Source organism: Ranitomeya variabilis, chromosome 4 (assembly GCF_051348905.1).
Source record: "Ranitomeya variabilis isolate aRanVar5 chromosome 4, aRanVar5.hap1, whole genome shotgun sequence".
Classification (NCBI taxonomy): Eukaryota; Metazoa; Chordata; class Amphibia; order Anura; family Dendrobatidae; genus Ranitomeya; species Ranitomeya variabilis.
In genome coordinates this window covers 629,413,709-629,438,095 of record NC_135235.1, presented here as the reverse complement: position 1 = coordinate 629,438,095, position 24,387 = coordinate 629,413,709, and the positions used below count along the sequence as shown (strand labels likewise).

The following is a 24,387-nucleotide window of genomic DNA, read 5'->3' as shown; positions in this document are numbered from 1 at the left end:
AGTATGGCTGAGAGACGGGGTAGTGAACCCTGAAGAGCAACATGGTATAAATGAAGGTTTTTTGGAACTATGTAAAAATGCATTAGAGGAGGAACCCGGTACAAATCGCGGGTTATCGTTAATTGGGAAAAGGAGACCTTGTAAATCAATCAGTGGATCCTTGGAGGTAGATGAATGTATAGCTTTAAGAGCAGGGCTGTGGAGTTGGAGTCGGAGCCCATTTTGGTAGAGTCGGTGTCATTGAATTTGAGGAGTAGGAGTCCTAGGTTTGGCTTACCGACTCCACAGCTCTATTTAAGAGTATGGAGCACACTGAAAGGCAAAGGTCCCTATGTTGGGTAATTAAGGGCCAGATTCAGAGCAGAGCAGGGACAGAGAGAGAACAAAATGTCTTGAGCATTTGAGACCCAAAGTTTAGCGGTTAAACAGTGAACTAAGTCAAGAACTCGGAAGAGGGCCGCTGCTAAATAATATCTATATTCTTGTACCAGATGCATCCTTAGGTTTGGTCAATATAATAGATCTGATTTTGGTACATCTTGAGGCCCAGACTAAGGGTACCGTCACACAGTACCATTTACATCGCTACGACGGCACGATTCGTGACGTCGCAGCGTCGTATGATTATCGCTCCAGCGTCGTAGACTGCGGTCACACGTTGCAATCACGGCGCTGGAGCGATGCCGAAGTCCCCAGGTAACCAGGGTAAACATCGGGTTACTAAGCACAGGGCCACGCTTAGTAACCCGATGTTTACCGTGGTTACCAGCGTAAAAGTAAAAAAAAACAAACAGTACATACTCACCATCTGATGTCCGTCAGGTCCCTTGCCGTCTGCTTCCTGCTCTGACTGAGATCCGGCTGTACAGTGAGAGCAGAGCGCAGCGGCGACGTCACCGCTGTGATCTGCTCTCACTTTCCGGCCGGCAGACAGTCAGAGCGGAAAGCAGACTGCAAGGGACCTGACGGACATCAGATGGTGAGTATGTACTGTTTGTTTTTTTTTTACTTTTACGCTGGTAACCACGGTAAACATCGGGTTACTAAGCGCGGCCCTGCGCTTAGTAACCCGATGTTTACCCTGGTTACCAGCGAACGCATCGCTGGATCGCTGTCACACACAACGATCCAGCGATGACAGCGGGAGATCCAGCGACGAAAGAAAGTTTCAAACGATGTGCTACGACGTACGATTCTCAGCTGGGTGCCTGATCGCAGTAGCGAGTCAGACACTGCGAGATCGTAACGATATCGCTAGAACATCACGAATCGTGCCGTCGTAGCGATAAAAATGCCACTGTGTGACGGTACCCTAAGCAGTTGAGCATTCGTTGAATTCTGTGTCAGAAGGGAGAAGGAATATGTAATGGAATAGTCTGGAAAGGTATAGCAATCTAGGTAGAATTGTCATTTTAAAGGGAACCTGTCACCCCGTTTTTTCAGTATGAGATAAAAATACCGTTAAATAGGGCCTGAGCTGTGCGTTAAAATAGTGTATTTTGTGTACCCTGATTCCCCACCTATGCTGCTGAAATACCTTACCAAAGTCGCCGTTTTCGCCTGTCAATCCAGGTGGTCAGGTCAAATGGGTTTGGTGACATCGCTGTTTCTTCCCCCAGATCTTGCTTATTTTTCCGTTGGTGACGTAGTGGTTTGCGCATGCCCAACTGCCGAATCCACAGCGCAGGTGAAGAAAAAGAGCGCGATCTGCGCTATTCTCCTGGTGATCGGTGGGGGCGGTCATCTTCCTGAGGCCGCGCGTGCGCAGATGGAGCGCTCTGCTGCCCGGGGCTTCAGGAAAATGGCCGCGGGATGCCGCGCGTGCGCAGATGGGGATCGCGGTGGCCATTTTCCTGAACATTTATAGTCTTGATTTTATTTTTATTTTTTATTACAATACCGCAAACGTCAAGGTTGTCTGATGGGTGCCATTATTAATTAAAAATTGATCAGAAAGTGAGCCATTAGTTTTAAGTGTAGCGGACAGGCGATTATACAGAGCACCTATTTTGGATTTGAGGGAGAGACCCAAGCTGATAAAGTCAGTTTGGTCAGTAGAACTGTCTCCGGTGGTTAGTTCCCCCCCCGGTGATTAGCTCCACTTCTTCTGGCATCTTCAGGCAGGATTTCTCCTGCCCATCGCTGGCATGCCTCCTCTCCCGGTTAGCTCTGCACCGCGTGGTTAGCTCCGCCCCCTTCAGATCTCAATTGAGCGGGCTTTTTATCTCGCCCCCTCCTCCGCTCTTGGTGGCGCACAATCTGCGTGTGCTTTTCCTCTCTGCCGACACTCCTTTTACTTTATGCGGTCGCCATTTGCCTTCACATGGACCCGGATGGTGGCATCTCTCTGCAGGGATCTGCAGCCCTGCTCCCTCCTGGTGCCCTCTACAACCTGGAAGCTGTCTTCAGGACCCGCATCTTGCTGTGAGTAGCTTTGCTCTGCAGTCTGACACTCTCCTCAGCATATTCTTTTCTGTCCCCTAACCTTCTGGCATTAGTTAGTAGTGGGTCTGCTTCTTACCATTCCTAATCCTAAGAGAGAGAGCTCTCAGCCTCCTGCCTTCTCTTTTTCTTCTGCTCTTGTCATGCACTTTGTCTGCTCTTCATGTAACTGCAAGCTCCATTCAGGTCAGTCCTCTCCCCTCTGTCAGGACTGAAGCAGCTCCAGTAGGACTTCCCTACTGTTCCAGATGAGAGTGATGCTCCTATCACAGCATGGGCTACCTCTCTGTCGCTATCTGTGACGGACCTCACCAGGGTGTCGCAGACCCTGGTGTCCTTTCTTGACAGATTGCCCTTTCCTGTCTCCACCATTTTCAACGGGCCCTCAGACTCTCTGGCTGTGCCTACCAGCATGGGCCGTAATAGATCTAGGCAGGAGCATCTTTCTAGATCTTCCTCCCGCTCCCTCTCTCCCTCTGACCTCTCCCGGTGGACAATTTCTTCCCTAGCCTCCTCTCCGGAATCAGCCGTGGCGGTTTCGGATGTACTGTCCGAGGATTACTCGGACCTAGACTCTGACTGGGTCTCTAATATGAGAGACATGGTCCAGGGCCTAATTGTGGCTGTCAACCAGACCTTTAACATTAACCATACTGCTACTCCCGCAGGTCAGGTGGTTTTGTTTAGACGATCGAGGCACCTTCTAAGGCCTTTGCCCCTCATAAGTTATTGGAGGAGGTACTTTCCAGGGAATGGAACAACCCGACCAGCCACTTCCAAAGAGGGAAGCGCCTCAGCATCCTAAATTCTTTGTCCCCTGAGCTCACTGCGAACTGGTTCGCTTCTCCGACTGTGAACCCCTTCAGTTTCCAGACTGTCAGCCACCACGGTCATTCCTCTTACAGATGGAGGATCCCTTAAGGACACCAGTGACAAGCTCATAGCGTTCTTTGCAAGGTCGCCCTTTGAAGCAGCCGCTTCAGGGCTAAGCAGTTCCATCAAGGCATTCTTTCTGGAGCCCGATCGGAGGAATTGGCTGACATCGCGGACCAGATTTCTCATGCAGGGAATTACATGGTATCCACGTCCCTGGACACTGCTTCATGTGCTGCTCAGGCGTTTAGCAATATAGTGGCCATCCGAAGGAACATTTGGCTTAAGGCGTGGCAGGTGGACTTATCTACAAAAAGGTCCATTACCAACTTGACTTTCCAGGGTTCCCTTCTTTTTGGCTCCAAGCTGGACCAAATTTTTAAGGAGGCCACCAGAAGGACAAGCTCTCTCCTTCGTCAGGCTTAACCTCGACGTCCTCCTTTGAAGCGTGAGTTTCGGTCCTTTCTGCCCTCTCGTTTCTCTTCGATGGAGGTTTTCTCCCGCCAAGAGAGGCCAAAGGTTCGCCAGGATAGGAAAAGGGTTTTCTTTAAAGCCTCCCCATCCAGGTGTTCCCGTAATGTGCAGGGTAGATCCTCCAGGACCAGTGCTGGCAGTTTTTCCTCTGCATGACCCATCCTGGATCTAAAATTACTGAACAAAAGGGTCCATCTGTTATTTTAGAATGGAGTCCCTTCATCAGTAATTGCTTCCGTGGAATCGCAGGAGTTACTGTTCTCCATGGACGCCTATCTACATGTCCTTTTTCTTCCCAGGGCATCAGACTCCTGCATTCTGTGGGGCGGTAGGACCACTTCAGTTTGTTGCCCTGTCTTTGGACTCACTACCTCTCTCAGGGTCTTCACAAGATTATGGCAGCAGTAATAGCCATTCTGAGGATCAGAGGTCCAGTGTTCCCCCGTACCTCAACATTTTCATTAAGACTCCTCCTCCTTTTTCCAGGCCCTGGAAAGTCTGTCCATCTTTCTTGAATCCCTGTCTCCAGGGGTGCCGGTCATTCTTATATCCGGATTGGCCCAGAAATTCTTGGTTCGCAGAAGTCGTCAATTCTTCTCGCGGATGCCCCCTGGAGGCTTCCAGAAAGACAGGATCTTCTTTCATAAGGGCCGGTATGCCACCAGAATTATCAGTCGCTAAAGGACCAGGTGTCAGCGCTTCCCATCCTTTTTTCACAGAAGGATTTTTCCTCCAATTTTTCAGATTAAAACTTTTCTCCAGGGAATGGCGCATGCTGTGCCCCCGTATCGGACACCCGTGGACCCATGGGGCCTCACTTTAATCCTAGAGACACTCAGAAGTTCTCACTTGAACCACTTCGTGAAGCCTCTCTGTCTTGGACGGTTGCGTTTCTTGGGGCCATCACCTCCATTAGGCGCGTCTTGGAGTTGGCGGTTTTTCTTTTTTTTTTTCTGTTGCCCCCCCCCCTTTTCTGGCTCTCCACCAGGATAAGCTGGTTTGGCAACCTATGCATTCTCTCCTTCTCAAGTTGGTGTCCGCCTCTCACCTAAATGAGGATATTATCCTCCCTTTATTTTTGTCCAGCTTCGACTCATCCTCTGTAGTTTTTTTCTGAACAGGTTAGTCCTAGTCAGGGCGATCGCGTCTATCTGGCTATAACCGATCCCCTTTTGGAAGACAGACTCTCTTTGTCATTCCTGCTGGGTGTACTCAGAGTCCTTTCGGCATCTAGGACATTGATTGCTCGCTGGATCCGGATGGCAATTTTGGAGGCATGTCGGGTTAGAACAGAGTGCCTTCTCTTGGGTTTAAGGCACACTCTACCCGGCCAGTGGGCGCCTCCTGGGTGGTATACCATAAGGCCTCCACCCTGCATCTCTGCAAAGCGGCAACCTGGTCCTTCATCCACATATTCGATGAATTTTACAGGGTCCATATCTCCTATGTTTTTGGAGGTCAGCCAGGGTACTGCACTGTGTTGAAGTAAAATATAGTCTATAAGGTTATAAGAGTCATGGGAGGAGTAGAAACTGTGATCTCTGTCAGAAGGATGTTGGAGTCTCCACGTGTCGTAAAGTTGTAGATCTAAGAAGGATTTTTTAATAAACCCAATGATCGCATAGGAGATGTGAGATTGTTTTTGTCTATGGTCAGGTCTAACGTGGAGTTAAGGTCGCCAGAAACAACTAGTGTACCTTTGACCAAAGGAGTAGCAAGGTCCATTAAGTTAGATATAAAAGAGGCTTGTTCTTGGTTTGGAGAATAGGCATTGATAATAGTAAGAATTTGGCTCTTTACCGAGAGGCTAAAAATTGGTTAGCGTTTGGGTCAATGGTGCCATCAATTACTTTGATTCAAGAATCAAGGGTTCACGATTGCTACTCCCTTAGAACGTGATATAAGGTTGTTTGCAAAATGCCAAGTTGTGTAGTGCTTGTTTTTAATGGATGGGGAATGGTTTACCATTAAATGAGTTTCTTGAAAACACAGATGAGGTGTACCTTACGACTGAAAATGCCAAAGAATCTAGACTCACTTTTCAGGGGTATTGAGTCCCTTTGCATTGAAGGATGAAATATTTAGATCCGTCATGGTGAATTTGTGGTTAAATCTACCTGATGCGACATGCTATGGTGCACCTAGGTTGGATGATCCCTATATTCACCTGGGAGACAAAGGAAAGGGTATAACAAGTAAAATAAAATGCATATTAAAGAGATAAAACAAAAGCAGTAGGATAGTTACCGCAGCATAAACTAAAGAATAAAAATTGTAACTGAGTAGTTTAGGAGTTGCAGAGGTAAGTGACGAGCGGGGGGAGAAAAATGGAAGTCGTGGCTAAGGCACCTCCTGTGAAAGTACAAGCACACATGAATTGGCACTGATAAAACAGTAAACATGTAAAAATAGATCACAAAGTATGATCAAACGTAGAAGAAAAATATTAACAGTAAGATATAATCAAAGCAAATGACCAGAGTACGTAATAAGGGAGCATAACACTGAGGCTAATAAGCCAAAGTTAAGAGGTAATGAAGACACCTATTAAAGCAGATGTAAAATAACCGGTACGCCATGAATCAGAGTCAAATCTTTTGCACGAGGTCCGGGATGTTTGTGTAGGCTTTTCCTCTGATTACTACGATGACTGTCACGTGGGGGAAGACCCCTCTGGGCCTGGGCATCCAATGGAGTGGAAGAGAGTCTTAGGGTACTGTCACACTCTGCAACTTTCCAACGATCACGACCAGCGATACGACCTGGCCGTGATCGTTGGAAAGTCGTTGTGTGGTCGCTGGGGAGCTGTCACACAGACAGCTCTCCTGCGACCAACGATGCCGAGGTCCCGGGTAACCAGGGTAAACATCGGGTTACTAAGCGCAGGGCCGCGCTTAGTAACCCGATGTTTACCCTGGTTACCAGCGTAAAAGTAAAAAAAAAAAAAACCGTACATACTCACATTCCGGTGTCCTTCAGGTCCCTTGCCGTCTGCTTCCCGCTCTGACTGAGTGCCGCCGTAAAGTGAAAGCAGATCACAGCGGTGACGTCACCGCTGTGCTCTGCTCTTACTTTCCGGCCGGCAGTCAGTCAGAGCGGGAAGCAGACGGCAAGGGACCTGAAGGACACCGGAATGTGAGTATGTACAGTTTTTTTTTTTTTTGTACTTTTACGCTGGTAACCACGGTAAACATCGGGTTACTAAGCGCGGCCCTGCGCTTAGTAACCCGATGTTTACCCTGGTTACAAGCGAACGCATCGCTGGATCGCTGTCACAACGATCCAGCGATGACAGCGGGAAATCCAGCGACGAAATAAAGTTTCAAACGATCTGCTACGACGTACGATTCTCAGCGGGGTCCCTGGTCGCAGTAGCGTGTCAGACACTGCGATATCGTATGGATATCGCTGGAATGTCACGGATCGTACCGTCGTAGCGACCAAAGTGCCACTGTGTGACAGTACCCTTAGTCTTTTTCTAGGATCCGCGACAGTGATAGGAACGACCAGCCAGGGACAAAGACAAATATCAGGGAGGTCCAAGCTTTGTTAAAAAAAAAAAAAAGCCAGGAGGTCTTCAGGATAACGAAGGATGAAAGAATGAGATCCTTTTTACAGGAATAGCGAGAAGGGAAACCCCAGCGAAAGTGGATCTATCCTTAGATTTAAGTATGTCCAGGACCTGTTTGAGGGTTGTTCGTTGAGCCAAAGTGTGCCGGGAAAGGTCTTGCATGACACTGAAATGCACATTATTATACAGAATGAATTGCTTTTTTTCTAGTCGCCTGTAGGATCTGGTCCTTGAGCAAATAAAAGTGGATTCGGCAAAATACGCCTCTGAGGCGGGATTTATTGGTGGTGACCGGGCATTTCGATGGTGCATGTAGGTGGACGCCCGAGTAAGTCATTAAAGGTGGTTGTAAGGACAGAGGGGCTGTCAGTTGAAGCGATAAATTCCAGGCAGATCCCGAATGCGTAGATTATTATGTCTATTCATGTTTTCCAGTTCATCTACATTTTGCTGGAGTGAGAAAAGTTGGGCTGAGTGTAGACAGACTGTGTCTTGGAGTTTTTGAATGGAGCAGGCATCAGTAGCTTGAGAATAAGATAGTTTGTCCACTCTGGCTGAAACAGAGAGTTCAGTAGGAAAATGAGCACATTTCTGTTTGCACGCCAACACTATTTGATTTGCAAGTGTTAATTTGTGATTTCTAGTGGAGATTGACTGCATGAGAGTGCAGAGGTCAGCCAGGGAAGAATGTCTACTATCATCTACCGGAGTCAAGGAGCCAGGAACAACAGAACCAGAGGTCTCTGAGGCCTGATGACAGTGAAAGATTGGACCACGGAGAAGCTGATGTCTGGGATGAACAGCACCACTTTCCTTGTCAGAGCCAATGCTGAAGAAGAAATGAACATGGTTCTAGAGGGAGGTATTATTGCTCCCCCTTTACTCAGAACCTGGTCTGGAAGGAGCAAGTTCATTGGCGATGGATCTTTTGAAGAGTGTGGGGGGTAAGAACCCCATGAGGAGCCTGTAGACCATGAAGGGGAAAAGTTGGGGCCTCAGGGGGACATCGCCACCGGTTGATAATGAGGGTCCTCCTTGGTCATTGTGACTCTAAAGGTGCCAAGGTTCAGATCTAGTGCGGCAAGAGCTCCTGAGGGATCATTTGTGGTTCTTAATAAATGTAATGTAGCACAGTCCTCCAAGTCTGTAAGGAGTGATGGCATATGAGGGTGCTGTCCCTTTTTTAAGAGATAGAACAGGGAGAATAACTTCATCAGATCGGCCTAAAACAGGGTTTTGTGACCCTGTCTCCTGGCAGATTTCTATACCAGTAGATGATGGCCCCCCTATAGAATCACAGGGGCGAAAAATGATAGTCTCTCTGACAGGAGAGTGAGCCATTTTTCAGTGTATCATCTCTCATCTCTGCTGCAGGAATAGCGGGGCGATAGGTGGATTAGTGTTGTGAAATTGGATTCTGGGCTCCCCCGGTGGCCACTTGTGGAATTGAACTTGTGTTCATCATCCCCTCTGTTCACCTGCTCCTATCAGTATGTGGGAGTCGCTATATAACCTTGCTCCTCTGTCAGTTTCTTGCCGGTCAACAATGTAATCAGAAGCCTCTGTGCATGTTCCTGCTACTAGACAACTCCCAGCTAAGTTGGACTTTTGTCCTTGTGTGTTTTTGCATTTTGTTCCTGTTCACAGCTGCTGTTTCGTTACTGTGTCGGGAAAGCTCTAGTGATCGGAAATTGCCACTCTGGTGTTATGAGTTAATGCTAGAGTCTTAAAGTAATTTCTGGATGGTGTTTTGATAGGGTTTTCTGCTGACCATGAAAGTGCCCTTTCTGTCTTCCTGCTATCTAGTAAGCGGACCTCGATTTTGCTAAACCTATTTTCATACTACGTTTGTCATTTCATCTAAAATCACCGCCAATATATGTGGGGGCCTCTGTCTGCCTTTTGGGAAAATTTCTCTAGAGGTGAGCCAGGACTGTCTTTTCCTCTGCTAGGATTAGGTAGTTCTCCGGCTGGCGCTGGGCATCTAGGGATAAAATAACGTAGGCATGCTACCCGGCCACTTCTAGTTGTGCGGCAGGTTTAGTTCATGGTCAGTATAGTTTCCATCTTCCAAGAGCTAGTTCTCATATATGCTGGGCTATGTTCTCTCGCCATTGAGAATCATGACAGTTTGACCGGCCCAAAAAGGGTTAAATTACTGCTGAGAAAGGAGAGAAAAAAGAAGTCTGCTACAATTTTTTTATTTTTTTTTTCTCCCCTCTAGTTCTGAGTGTGCTCTTAATTGAATCACTTGCTAGTCTGCCTATACTGCAGCCTTCCTCTCTTTCTCTCCTTCTAATCCTTGAATGGCTCTGTGTTCACCTGTTTGAAATGGATCTTCAGAGTGTGGCTGCAGGTTTGAATAATCTCGCCACAAAGGTACAAAATTTGCAAGATTTTGTTGTTCATGCACCTATGTCTGAGCCTAGAATTCCTTTGCCTGAATTCTTCTCGGGGAATAGATCTCACTTTCAAAATTTTAAAAATAATTGCAAATTGTTTTTGTCCCTGAAGTCTCGCTCTGCCGGAGACCCTGCACAGCAGGTCAGGATTGTAATTTCCTTGCTCCGGGGCGACCCTCAAGACTGGGCTTTTGCATTGGCACCAGGGGATCCTGCGTTGCTCAATGTGGATGCGTTTTTTCTGGCCTTGGGGTTGCTTTATGAGGAACCTCATTTAGAGCTTCAGGCGGAAAAGGCCTTGATGTCCTTGTCTCAGGGGCAAGATGAAGCTGAAATATACTGCCAAAAATTCCGCAAATGGTCTGTGCTTACTCAGTGGAATGAGTGCGCCCTGGCGGCGATTTTCAGAGAAGGTCTCTCTGATGCCATTAAGGATGTTATGGTGGGGTTCCCTGTGCCTGCGAGTCTGAATGAGTCCATGACGATGGCTATTCAGATCGATAAACTATAGAATTCACCGCACTCTCTTTAGATAAGTGTCAAAATTGTAATGGTTTATTCAACCTGAATTGAATTGGGAGCACAACAGAATATTACAGCATATGCGATTACAACGTTTCGGCTCGACCTGAGCCTTTATCACGTTATCGCTGTAAAGAAAAAATACATGAACAAAATAAATAAATAACATAGACCAGATGCTATAATGTCCGTAAATAAGCAATCCTAGATGAGGAAAAAGAAAACAAAACTGATCAAAAACATGTCCACCGATAGGGACATAGGAGGGTGTCCAAGGAGGTGAGGAAACAGGGGTTGGGAATCTGAGTGAGGTAGAGAAGGTCACGTGCATCCTGTAATAGGGATAGTAGAGTGAGATCAATCCAGATATATACTGATAGACATGTAAAGTTCTTACATCACATAAGTACATGGCATTGTAAAGTAAAGGATGATCCATGGAGGCATATATTGAAAAGCATGCATAGTGATGGTATCGCATAAGCATGGCCTGGCATTATCAAATTAGTTACAACACAACATAATAAGGCAAATAGCGCAGAGGTTTTACCTTTTTCCAATAGAGGATAGTATGTAGGGAGGGATAGGTCCCAGTGATGCAGCACAGATTCTGCAGAAAATAGTGAACAGGAGTTAGCCAGTGAAGAATGTTGGTGAAGCGCCCAATCATGATCTATCAGGTTACCTTATAGTAATGTACTGGTATGTACAGGTAGGTACACTAACTGAGGTTCCCCTATGGAGGGTATGGACCTATAGAGAGTAAATGATATGCGCTCAGTGTCTATCAGGGTGCCCGCAATATGGCATAATGGGAGAGACCCAGTGTACTGGCGATTACCTTATTAGTCCTTCTGTAGAGCGGCGCTCCCGCGCTGTGCTCTGTGTCAGCGTATATCAGGTGCATGGCTGGGACAGCGTGTGCTGGTTAAATCCCCGCCGAACCGGAAGTGGACGGCGCAAACCGGAAGTGACATAGCGCTACTGTGTGGGGCCTCAGTGCGCATGTCAGGTGTCTTGTTATGGCAACCTTGTAACTAAGCGCTGCTGATAAATAGGATCAGAGCGCTGCATGGAGCATATAGTGTCTAAGGGATAATGCAGAGGCTATGATAATGGTTGTAGGTACCTGTAATATATGCCTAAATGTTTTATAATGTAAATAGGAACATGCACACAGGATATAAAGGGGAGGATGAAATCATAAAATTAGATAAAAGTACTGAAGGCAGCATAGGACAAATCAGGGGGCTGGGGCAACTCACCCACATTAGAATTACGGGTCCTATGGGGTAATATTTTAACGAGTCTGTAAAAGAGAATACAGTAGTTAGGTTATTTAACAAGGCTTATATTAACCAATCAATCTCTCTATTAAGCCCTTTAGGGGCCAGAGTGTCAAGTTTGTAAATCCAGAAGGTTTCACGTGCTCTGAGAAGTTTAACGTGGTCTCCTCCTCTCCTGGGGCGGGGGACCTTTTCAATTACCTGGAATTTTAGCTGTGCCACAGAATGCTTGAATTTAGTAAAATGATCTGGTAAGGGCAACCAGTTTTTGCCGCATCTGATAGTAGATTTGTGGCTGGAAATTCTGTCTTTTATGTGTTGAGTAGTTTCCCCTATGTACAGGAGACCACATGGACACCTAATTAAGTATACGACAAAATTTGAATCACAAGTGTGAAAACCACGTATTGGATAAGACTTGCCAGTTCTAGGGTGGGTCACAGTGCCAGATTTAATGACATTTGAACAGGCTGCACAATTAAGGCACGGAAAGGTGCCATTGCGCTGAGTGCTTAGTAATCTCTGTGTGATGGTAGGTCGCTGGCTACCGATGTCTGCTCTCACGAGTTGATCCTTAATATTGGGTGGTCTTTTATTGCACATCAGAGCTGGTTCTTTGAAAGAAGGTACACCCGGATAGGCTTTGGCTAGAAGTGGCCAGTGTCTCCTAATAATGGAATGGATTTTAGGAACCAACGGGTGGAACACATGCACAAATGGGACCCTCTCACTTGTATTGCTCGGGGGTCGAGGAGGTGGAGGTGACAGAATGCGTGCTTTCTCATCAGCAAGAAGTCTAGAGGGGTAGCATCGTGCTTGAAATTTGGATGACATGGTGTCCAGTCTATCATTAAGTTTGACAGGGTCAGAGACAATGCGGGCTACTCTGTTGAGTTGTGAGCGTGGTAGGCTGTTTTTCAGTGAACGCGGGTGGCAACTAGTGTAATGTAGAAGGCTATTGCAGTCGGTGGGTTTACAATACATATCTGTGGAGAGACCTCCATTGGTATCCTTTATGACTGTGGTATCTAGAAAGGGTACTGAATCGGTGTTGTAGTGGATGGAAAATTGGATCTCTGGGAGGATGGAATTCAGATAGGAGTGAAAGTCTAACAATGTATCAGGGGTGCCTGTCCAGATAAGGAAAATGTCATCAATGTAGCGGTGATAACATAGCACGTGTTGTGAAAAGAGTTCGTTAGTAAACACATGGGTTGTCTCGAAATCATTCATGAATGCATTTGCATAAGCTGGCGCAACATTCGAGCCCATCGCGGTCCCGCACTTCTGGATATAGAAGGTGTCCTCGAATAGAAAGTAGTTCTCATATAGTACTAAGGTGAGTAGATCTAAACAGAATTGAACAGCATCCTCTGGAATTGTAGATTGGTGTAACAGGTGTTTAGTGGCCTCAATCCCTTTTGTATGTTGGATTGCCGTATACAAACTATTGACATCAAGCGTAACCAGGGTACTATTGGGTGGTGCTGTGCCCAGTTGTTTGATAATTTTTAGGAAATGACCGGTATCGAGTAGAAAAGATTGGGTGGTTTTAACCATGGGTGTCAAGATCTTCTCCAGAAAGATAGATAAAGGGGACAGGACTGAGTCAGTGGAGGCCACAATAGGGCGACCTGGGGGATTTAGTAGGGATTTGTGAATTTTGGGTAGCACGTAAAATACAGGTGTTATCGGATGGAGGTTAACCAAGAAAGTCGCAGTTTTCTGATCAATAGTGTGTTTGGCCAGATATGTGTCGATGACACTTTTAATTTTGCGACTAATGGCTGCCACTGGGTCCCTAGGTATAATACCGTAGGTGTTGGTATCTGCTAGTTGGCGATTAATTTCCCCAATGTATTGTGTACGATTCATGACTACAATTGCTCCCCCCTTATCGGCCGGTTTCACTATAATTGAGTTGTTGTTGTGAAGAGAGGACAGAGCCTGTTTTTCAGTGGTAGAGAGATTAGAGTGCAAAGGAAAAAGACCAAGGCGTTGCTGGTGTATAAGAGAATCAATTTCTCCATCCACTAGAGAAATGAATGTTTCAGCCGCGTGATAGGTCCTTGGAGGGCAAAAGTTACTTCGATTACGGAGTCCAAGGGTGGTGATTGACAACACTGGTGGTGTGTCATCTCCCCTCGTGAGTACCGGGGTACGTAAATTGTCCGTATTGAGGCAAAAGTGAGTCTTTAATCTAATCGTCCGGTAGAAATTCTCCAAATCTTTTTTCAATTGCAAAGCGTCCCAATTAGGTGTAGGGCAAAACGAGAGCCCCTTTTGAAGTACTGCGAATTCTGTGGGGGAAAGAAGATGGTCGGATATATTTATTACTAGGTTCGTGGTCTCACCTGTGATCTTGTTGTCATTCTTTCGCCTTGCTCTCCTTGTGGGTCTCCTTCGTGATGTCCTCCCCTCCGTCCCTTGGATAAAAAACGCCGACGGCTGGAATTGGTCGAAGAGTCGCTGCCGGAACTGTAGTATCCATCTCTGCGCGGGTAGCGTGATTGGCGCCAGGTGGAGGTAGAGGAGTCGGTCCATTTGTAGACCCTGTTGCTAGCGTAATCTTCGTTGTCGCGTTGGAATTTGGCTCTTTTACGTTCCTGTAGGACCCTCTGGTGTTCTGCCAAGGTTTTCTCTGTCTTTGTTTTCAAAGTGGACCATTCGGTTGAGGAAAGAGTGGATGAAAGCTGTGTCTCTATATTCTGAATACTCTGTTTGGTCTCCGTAATTGCTTTCTGAAGGAACTCTATTGTTAATATGATAATATCCAATGAGCACTTGTTAAGAATCCTCTTATATTTTTCACAGTATTCCGGATTGTCCGAGAATAGAGTGGGGTGTAAGTTGCACCTTAGACCCCTGGGTATTTTGTTTTGCCTATAATATTCAGCTAGGGTAGTGCAGTGAAGGTCATAGGAAATTAACCTACGCCTTTCTTTTTCAAAATCCCTGGTCCTCAGTTCATGGACTGGGGTCCTGAGAAATTCGCTAGATCCTGTCACATGGGACAGTATATCTGAGCTTGTGGCCACATCAAATGCAAACGTGTCGGTAGACATGAGAATGTTGCAAGGATGTAATAGGACTGGCCGGTGCAACAGCCAATATAATAGTATAGCGAGAAGGTTGTTTAGCGTGCACTCAGCCCAATGAGACGAGGTGCTGGTGTAATGGACCAGAGGTCCTAAATAGCAAACTATAGAATTCACCGCACTCTCTTTAGATAAGTGTCAAAATTGTAATGGTTTATTCAACCTGAATTGAATTGGGAGCACAACAGAATATTACAGCATATGCGATTACAACGTTTCGGCTCGACCTGAGCCTTTATCACGTTATCGCTGTAAAGAAAAAATACATGAACAAAATAAATAAATAACATAGACCAGATGCTATAATGTCCGTAAATAAGCAATCCTAGATGAGGAAAAAGAAAACAAAACTGATCAAAAACATGTCCACCGATAGGGACATAGGAGGGTGTCCAAGGAGGTGAGGAAACAGGGGTTGGGAATCTGAGTGAGGTAGAGAAGGTCACGTGCATCCTGTAATAGGGATAGTAGAGTGAGATCAATCCAGATATATACTGATAGACATGTAAAGTTCTTACATCACATAAGTACATGGCATTGTAAAGTAAAGGATGATCCATGGAGGCATATATTGAAAAGCATGCATAGTGATGGTATCGCATAAGCATGGCCTGGCATTATCAAATTAGTTACAACACAACATAATAAGGCAAATAGCGCAGAGGTTTTACCTTTTTCCAATAGAGGATAGTATGTAGGGAGGGATAGGTCCCAGTGATGCAGCACAGATTCTGCAGAAAATAGTGAACAGGAGTTAGCCAGTGAAGAATGTTGGTGAAGCGCCCAATCATGATCTATCAGGTTACCTTATAGTAATGTACTGGTATGTACAGGTAGGTACACTAACTGAGGTTCCCCTATGGAGGGTATGGACCTATAGAGAGTAAATGATATGCGCTCAGTGTCTATCAGGGTGCCCGCAATATGGCATAATGGGAGAGACCCAGTGTACTGGCGATTACCTTATTAGTCCTTCTGTAGAGCGGCGCTCCCGCGCTGTGCTCTGTGTCAGCGTATATCAGGTGCATGGCTGGGACAGCGTGTGCTGGTTAAATCCCCGCCGAACCGGAAGTGGACGGCGCAAACCGGAAGTGACATAGCGCTACTGTGTGGGGCCTCAGTGCGCATGTCAGGTGTCTTGTTATGGCAACCTTGTAACTAAGCGCTGCTGATAAATAGGATCAGAGCGCTGCATGGAGCATATAGTGTCTAAGGGATAATGCAGAGGCTATGATAATGGTTGTAGGTACCTGTAATATATGCCTAAATGTTTTATAATGTAAATAGGAACATGCACACAGGATATAAAGGGGAGGATGAAATCATAAAATTAGATAAAAGTACTGAAGGCAGCATAGGACAAATCAGGGGGCTGGGGCAACTCACCCACATTAGAATTACGGGTCCTATGGGGTAATATTTTAACGAGTCTGTAAAAGAGAATACAGTAGTTAGGTTATTTAACAAGGCTTATATTAACCAATCAATCTCTCTATTAAGCCCTTTAGGGGCCAGAGTGTCAAGTTTGTAAATCCAGAAGGTTTCACGTGCTCTGAGAAGTTTAACGTGGTCTCCTCCTCTCCTGGGGCGGGGGACCTTTTCAATTACCTGGAATTTTAGCTGTGCCACAGAATGCTTGAATTTAGTAAAATGATCTGGTAAGGGCAACCAGTTTTTGCCGCATCTGATAGTAGATTTGTGGCTGGAAATTCTGTCTTTTATGTGTTGAGTAGTTTCCCCTATGTACAGGAGACCACATGGACACTTAATTAAGTATACGACAAAATTTGAATCACAAGTGTGAAAACCACGTATTGGATAAGACTTGCCAGTTCTAGGGTGGGTCACAGTGCCAGATTTAATGACATTTGAACAGGCTGCACAATTAAGGCACGGAAAGGTGCCATTGCGCTGAGTGCTTAGTAATCTCTGTGTGATGGTAGGTCGCTGGCTACCGATGTCTGCTCTCACGAGTTGATCCTTAATATTGGGTGGTCTTTTATTGCACATCAGAGCTGGTTCTTTGAAAGAAGGTACACCCGGATAGGCTTTGGCTAGAAGTGGCCAGTGTCTCCTAATAATGGAATGGATTTTAGGAACCAACGGGTGGAACACATGCACAAATGGGACCCTCTCACTTGTATTGCTCGGGGGTCGAGGAGGTGGAGGTGACAGAATGCGTGCTTTCTCATCAGCAAGAAGTCTAGAGGGGTAGCATCGTGCTTGAAATTTGGATGACATGGTGTCCAGTCTATCATTAAGTTTGACAGGGTCAGAGACAATGCGGGCTACTCTGTTGAGTTGTGAGCGTGGTAGGCTGTTTTTCAGTGAACGCGGGTGGCAACTAGTGTAATGTAGAAGGCTATTGCAGTCGGTGGGTTTACAATACATATCTGTGGAGAGACCTCCATTGGTATCCTTTATGACTGTGGTATCTAGAAAGGGTACTGAATCGGTGTTGTAGTGGATGGAAAATTGGAGCTCTGGGAGGATGGAATTCAGATAGGAGTGAAAGTCTAACAATGTATCAGGGGTGCCTGTCCAGATAAGGAAAATGTCATCAATGTAGCGGTGATAACATAGCACGTGTTGTGAAAAGAGTTCGTTAGTAAACACATGGGTTGTCTCGAAATCATTCATGAATGCATTTGCATAAGCTGGCGCAACATTCGAGCCCATCGCGGTCCCGCACTTCTGGATATAGAAGGTGTCCTCGAATAGAAAGTAGTTCTCATATAGTACTAAGGTGAGTAGATCTAAACAGAATTGAACAGCATCCTCTGGAATTGTAGATTGGTGTAACAGGTGTTTAGTGGCCTCAATCCCTTTTGTATGTTGGATTGCCGTATACAAACTATTGACATCAAGCGTAACCAGGGTACTATTGGGTGGTGCTGTGCCCAGTTGTTTGATAATTTTTAGGAAATGACCGGTATCGAGTAGAAAAGATTGGGTGGTTTTAACCATGGGTGTCAAGATCTTCTCCAGAAAGATAGATAAAGGGGACAGGACTGAGTCAGTGGAGGCCACAATAGGGCGACCTGGGGGATTTAGTAGGGATGCCTTAATTGTGCAGCCTGTTCAAATGTCATTAAATCTGGCACTGTGACCCACCCTAGAACTGGCAAGTCTTATCCAATATGTGGTTTTCACACTTGTGATTCAAATTTTGTCGTATACTTAATTAAGTGTCCATGTGGTCTCCTGTACATAGGGGAAACTACTCAACACATAAAAGACAGAATTTCCAGCCACAAATCTACTATCAGATGCGGCAAAAACTGGTTGCCCTTACCAGATCATTTTACTAAATTCAAGCATTCTGTGGCACAGCTAAAATTCCAGGTAATTGAAAAGGTCCCCCGCCCCAGGAGAGGAGGAGACCACGTTAAACTTCTCAGAGCACGTGAAACCTTCTGGATTTACAAACTTGACACTCTGGCCCCTAAAGGGCTTAATAGAGAGATTGATTGGTTAATATAAGCCTTGTTAAATAACCTAACTACTGTATTCTCTTTTACAGACTCGTTAAAATATTACCCCATAGGACCCGTAATTCTAATGTGGGTGAGTTGCCCCAGCCCCCTGATTTGTCCTATGCTGCCTTCAGTACTTTTATCTAATTTTATGATTTCATCCTCCCCTTTATATCCTGTGTGCATGTTCCTATTTACATTATAAAACATTTAGGCATATATTACAGGTACCTACAACCATTATCATAGCCTCTGCATTATCCCTTAGACACTATATGCTCCATGCAGCGCTCTGATCCTATTTATCAGCAGCGCTTAGTTACAAGGTTGCCATAACAAGACACCTGACATGCGCACTGAGGCCCCACACAGTAGCGCTATGTCACTTCCGGTTTGCGCCGTCCACTTCCGGTTCGGCGGGGATTTAACCAGCACACGCTGTCCCAGCCATGCACCTGATATACGCTGACACAGAGCACAGCGCGGGAGCGCCGCTCTACAGAAGGACTAATAAGGTAATCGCCAGTACACTGGGTCTCTCCCATTATGCCATATTGCGGGCACCCTGATAGACACTGAGCGCATATCATTTACTCTCTATAGGTCCATACCCTCCATAGGGGAACCTCAGTTAGTGTACCTACCTGTACATACCAGTACATTACTATAAGGTAACCTGATAGATCATGATTGGGCGCTTCACCAACATTCTTCACTGGCTAACTCCTGTTCACTATTTTCTGCAGAATCTGTGCTGCATCACTGGGACCTATCCCTCCCTACATACTATCCTCTATTGGAAAAAGGTAAAACCTCTGCGCTATTTGCCTTATTATGTTGTGTTGTAACTAATTTGATAATGCCAGGCCATGCTTATGCGATACCATCACTATGCATGCTTTTCAATATATGCCTCCATGGATCATCCTTTACTTTACAATGCCATGTACTTATGTGATGTAAGAACTTTACATGTCTATCAGTATATATCTGGATTGATCTCACTCTACTATCCCTATTACAGGATGCACGTGACCTTCTCTACCTCACTCAGATTCCCAACCCCTGTTTCCTCACCTCCTTGGACACCCTCCTATGTCCCTATCGGTGGACATGTTTTTGATCAGTTTTGTTTTCTTTTTCCTCATCTAGGATTGCTTATTTACGGACATTATAGCATCTGGTCTATGTTATTTATTTATTTTGTTCATGTATTTTTTCTTTACAGCGATAACGTGATAAAGGCTCAGGTCGAGCCGAAACGTTGTAATCGCATATGCTGTAATATTCTGTTGTGCTCCCAATTCAATTCAGGTTGAATAAACCATTACAATTTTGACACTTATCTAAAGAGAGTGCGGTGAATTCTATAGTTTGCTATTTAGGACCTCTGGTCCATTACACCAGCACCTCGTCTCATTGGGCTGAGTGCACGCTAAACAACCTTCTCGCTATTCAGATCGATAGGCGTCTGCGGGAGCGCAAACCTGTGCACCATTTGGCGGTGTCTACTGAGAAAACGCCAGAAAATATGCAATGTGATAGAATTCTGTCCAGAAGCGAGCGGCAGAATTTTAGACGAAAAAATGGGTTGTGCTTCTATTGTGGTGATTCAACTCATGTTATATCAGCATGCTTTAAGCGTACTAAGAAGCCTGACAAGTCTGTTTCAATTAGCACTTTACAGTCTAAGTTTATTCTATCTGTGACCCTGATTTGTTCTTTGTCATCTATTACCGCGGACGCCTATGTCGACTCTGGCGCTGCTTTGAGTCTTATGGATTGGTCCTTTGCCAAACGCTGTGGGTATGATTTGGAGCCATTGGAGGCTCCGATACCTCTGAAAGGGATTGACTCCACCCCATTGGCTAGTAATAAACCACAATACTGGACACAAGTGACTATGCATGTTAATCCGGATCACCAGGAGGTTATTCGCTTTCTGGTGCTGTATAATCTACATGATGTTTTGGTGCTGGGATTGCCATGGCTGCAATCTCATAACCCAGTCCTCGACTGGAGAGCTATGTCTGTGTTAAGCTGGGGATGTAAAGGAACTCATGGGGACGTACCTTTGGTTTCCATTTCATCATCTATTCCCTCTGAGATTCCTGAATTCTTGTCCGACTTTCGTGATGTTTTTGAAGAACCCAAGGTTGGTTCACTACCTCCGCACCGGGAGTGCGATTGTGCCATAGACTTGATCCCGGGTAGTAAATACCCTAAGGGTCGTTTATTTAATCTGTCTGTGCCTGAACACGCTGCTATGCGAGAATATATAAAGGAGTCCTTGGAAAAGGGACATATTCGTCCTTCGTCATCTCCCTTAGGAGCCGATTTTTTCTTTGTGTCTATGAAAGACGGCTCTTTGAGGCCGTGTATTGATTATCGACTTTTGAATAAAATCACGGTTAAATATCAATATCCGTTACCACTGCTTACTGATTTGTTTGCTCGTATAAAGGGGGCCAAGTGGTTCTCTAAGATTGATCTCCGTGGGGCGTATAATTTGGTGCGAATCAAGCAGGGGGATGAGTGGAAAACCGCATTTAATACGCCCGAGGGCCATTTTGAGTATTTGGTGATGCCTTTTGGTCTTTCAAATGCCCCTTCAGTCTTCCAGTCCTTTATGCATGACATTTTCCGCGATTATTTGGATAAATTTATGATTGTGTATCTGGATGATATTCTGATTTTTTCGGATGACTGGGACTCTCATGTCCAGCAGGTCAGGAGGGTTTTTCAGGTTTTGCGGTCTAATTCCTTGTGTGTGAAGGGTTCTAAGTGTGTTTTTGGGGTTCAAAAGATTTCCTTCTTGGGATACATTTTTTCCCCCTCTTCCATCGAGATGGATCCTGTCAAGGTTCAGGCTATTGGTGATTGGACGCAACCCTCTTCTCTTAAGAGTCTTCAGAAATTTTTGGGCTTTGCTAACTTTTATCGTCGATTTATTGCTGGTTTTTCTGATGTTGTGAAACCATTGACTGATTTGACTAAGAAGGGTGCTGATGTTGCTGATTGGTCCCCTGATGCTGTGGAGGCCTTTCGGGAGCTCAAGCGCCGCTTTTCTTCCGCCCCAGTGTTGCGTCAGCCTGATGTTGCTCTTCCTTTTCAGGTTGAGGTCGACGCTTCTGAAATCGGAGCTGGGGCGGTGTTGTCGCAGAGAAGTTCCGACTGCTCCGTGATGAGACCTTGTGCTTTTTTTTCCCGTAAATTTTCGCCCGCCGAGCGGAATTATGATATTGGGAATCGGGAGCTTTTGGCCATGAAGTGGGCTTTTGAGGAGTGGCGTCACTGGCTTGAGGGGGCCAGACATCAGGTGGTGGTATTGACTGACCACAAAAATTTAATTTACCTTGAGTCTGCCAGGCGCCTGAATCCTAGACAGGCGCGCTGGTCGTTGTTTTTCTCTCGGTTTAATTTTGTGGTGTCGTACCTACCGGGTTCTAAGAATGTTAAGGCGGATGCCCTTTCTAGGAGTTTTGAGCCTGACTCCCCTGGTAATTCTGAGCCCACAGGTATCCTTAAAGATGGAGTGATATTGTCTGCCGTTTCTCCAGACCTGCGGCGGGCCTTGCAGGAGTTTCAGGCGGATAGACCTGATCGTTGCCCACCTGGTAGACTGTTTGTTCCTGATGATTGGACCAGTAGAGTCATCTCTGAGGTTCATTCTTCTGCGTTGGCAGGTCATCCTGGAATCTTTGGTACCAGGGATTTGGTGGCAAGGTCCTTCTGGTGGCCTTCCCTGTCACGAGATGTGCGAGGCTTTGTGCAGTCTTGTGACGTTTGTGCTCGGGCCAAGCCTTGTTGTTCTCGGGCTAGTGGATTGTTGTTACCCTTGCCTATCCCGAAGAGGCCTTGGACGCACATCTCGATGGATTTTATTTCGGATCTGCCTGTTTCTCAGAAGATGTCTGTCATCTGGGTGGTGTGTGACCGTTTCTCTAAGATGGTCCATCTGGTTCCCTTGCCTAAGTTGCCTTCTTCTTCCTAGTTGGTTCCTCTGTTTTTTCAAAATGTTGCTCGTTTGCATGGTATTCCGGAGAATATCGTTTCTGACAGAGGGACCCAATTCGTGTCTAGATTTTGGCGGGCATTCTGTGCTAGGATGGGCATAGATTTGTCTTTTTCGTCTGCTTTCCATCCTCAGACTAATGGCCAGACCGAGCGGACTAATCAGACCTTGGAGACATATTTGAGGTGTTTTGTGTCTGCGGATCAGGATGATTGGGTTGCTTTTTTGCCTTTGGCGGAGTTCGCCCTCAATAATCGGGCCAGCTCTGCCACCTTGGTGTCCCCGTTTTTCTGTAATTCGGGGTTTCATCCTCGATTTTCCTCCGGTCAAGTGGAATCTTCGGATTGTCCTGGAGTGGATGCTGTGGTGGAGAGGTTGCATCAGATTTGGGGGCAGGTGGTGGACAATTTGAAGTTGTCCCAGGAGAAGACTCAGCTTTTTGCCAACCGCCGTCGTCGTGTTGGTCCTCGGCTTTGTGTTGGGGACTTGGTGTGGTTGTCTTCTCGTTTTGTCCCTATGAGGGTTTCTTCTCCTAAGTTTAAGCCTCGGTTCATCGGCCCGTACAAGATATTGGAGATTCTTAACCCTGTGTCCTTCCGTTTGGACCTCCCTGCATCCTTTTCGATTCATAATGTTTTTCATCGGTCATTGTTGCGCAGGTATGAGGTACCGGTTGTGCCTTCCGTTGAGCCTCCTGCTCCGGTGTTGGTTGAGGGTGAGTTGGAGTACGTTGTGGAAAAGATCTTAGACTCTCGTGTTTCCAGACGGAAACTCCAGTATCTGGTCAAATGGAAGGGATACGGTCAGGAGGATAATTCTTGGGTCACTGCCTCTGATGTTCATGCCTCCGATCTTGTCCGTGCCTTTCATAGGGCTCATCCTGATCGCCCTGGTGGTTCTGGTGAGGGTTCGGTGCCCCCTCCTTGAGGGGGGGGTACTGTTGTGAAATTGGATTCTGGGCTCCCCCGGTGGCCACTTGTGGAATTGAACTTGTGTTCATCATCCCCTCTGTTCACCTGCTCCTATCAGTATGTGGGAGTCGCTATATAACCTTGCTCCTCTGTCAGTTTCTTGCCGGTCAACAATGTAATCAGAAGCCTCTGTGCATGTTCCTGCTACTAGACAACTCCCAGCTAAGTTGGACTTTTGTCCTTGTGTGTTTTTGCATTTTGTTCCTGTTCACAGCTGCTGTTTCGTTACTGTGTCGGGAAAGCTCTAGTGATCGGAAATTGCCACTCTGGTGTTATGAGTTAATGCTAGAGTCTTAAAGTAATTTCTGGATGGTGTTTTGATAGGGTTTTCTGCTGACCATGAAAGTGCCCTTTCTGTCTTCCTGCTATCTAGTAAGCGGACCTCGATTTTGCTAAACCTATTTTCATACTACGTTTGTCATTTCATCTAAAATCACCGCCAATATATGTGGGGGCCTCTGTCTGCCTTTTGGGAAAATTTCTCTAGAGGTGAGCCAGGACTGTCTTTTCCTCTGCTAGGATTAGGTAGTTCTCCGGCTGGCGCTGGGCATCTAGGGATAAAATAACGTAGGCATGCTACCCGGCCACTTCTAGTTGTGCGGCAGGTTTAGTTCATGGTCAGTATAGTTTCCATCTTCCAAGAGCTAGTTCTCATATATGCTGGGCTATGTTCTCTCGCCATTGAGAATCATGACAGATTAGACTGGCAGCAGAGTTTAGGCTACATTTGAGGGCTGCGAGACTGTTAGAAGGGAGGCCATAAAGCAGGAGTCAAGGCAGAACATGATGAGTGCAGGGACTAGGGTTTTGCAGATTATTGATTAAGGAATATACGGATCCCGGAAATATTTTTCAGTCTCAACCACTAGGACACCAAGGTGTCTCTACACACCAAGTCTTGGAAACCCCAAGGCTTGTGGGACAAACCTCTGTATCTAACACTTCCTCCACTGCTTCTGCCTCCTTCACCTCCTCTAGGGCCTCCACCTATGCCCTCAACCTCTCTGTTAATGAGACACGCGTTCCAACAGTTCAGAGAGAATCTCCCCCACCTCCTTACTGCGCAGCCAGGGCTCACTACAATCAGGCAGTGTTTAAATTAATAAGCCTTGGAAATCGCAGTCACACAGCTCAAGAGTTGTGGACAACTATCCAGGCTGAGTTTGAGCAATTGCTGTCTCCAAAGAAACTGGAGGCAGGGAAGGCTCTGTGTGATAAATGTACAAATCTGGTGGCGGCCCTACGCCAATGAAACCT

The 24,387-nt window shown here is 46.1% G+C and overlaps 1 protein-coding gene across 1 annotated transcript in view; it reads left to right on the top strand.

Moving 5' to 3' along the window:
- LOC143768140 (uncharacterized) overlaps positions 1 to 24,387 on the top strand; it is a 121,600-nt gene that overhangs the window by 12,516 nt on the left and 84,697 nt on the right. The window lies entirely within an intron of this gene.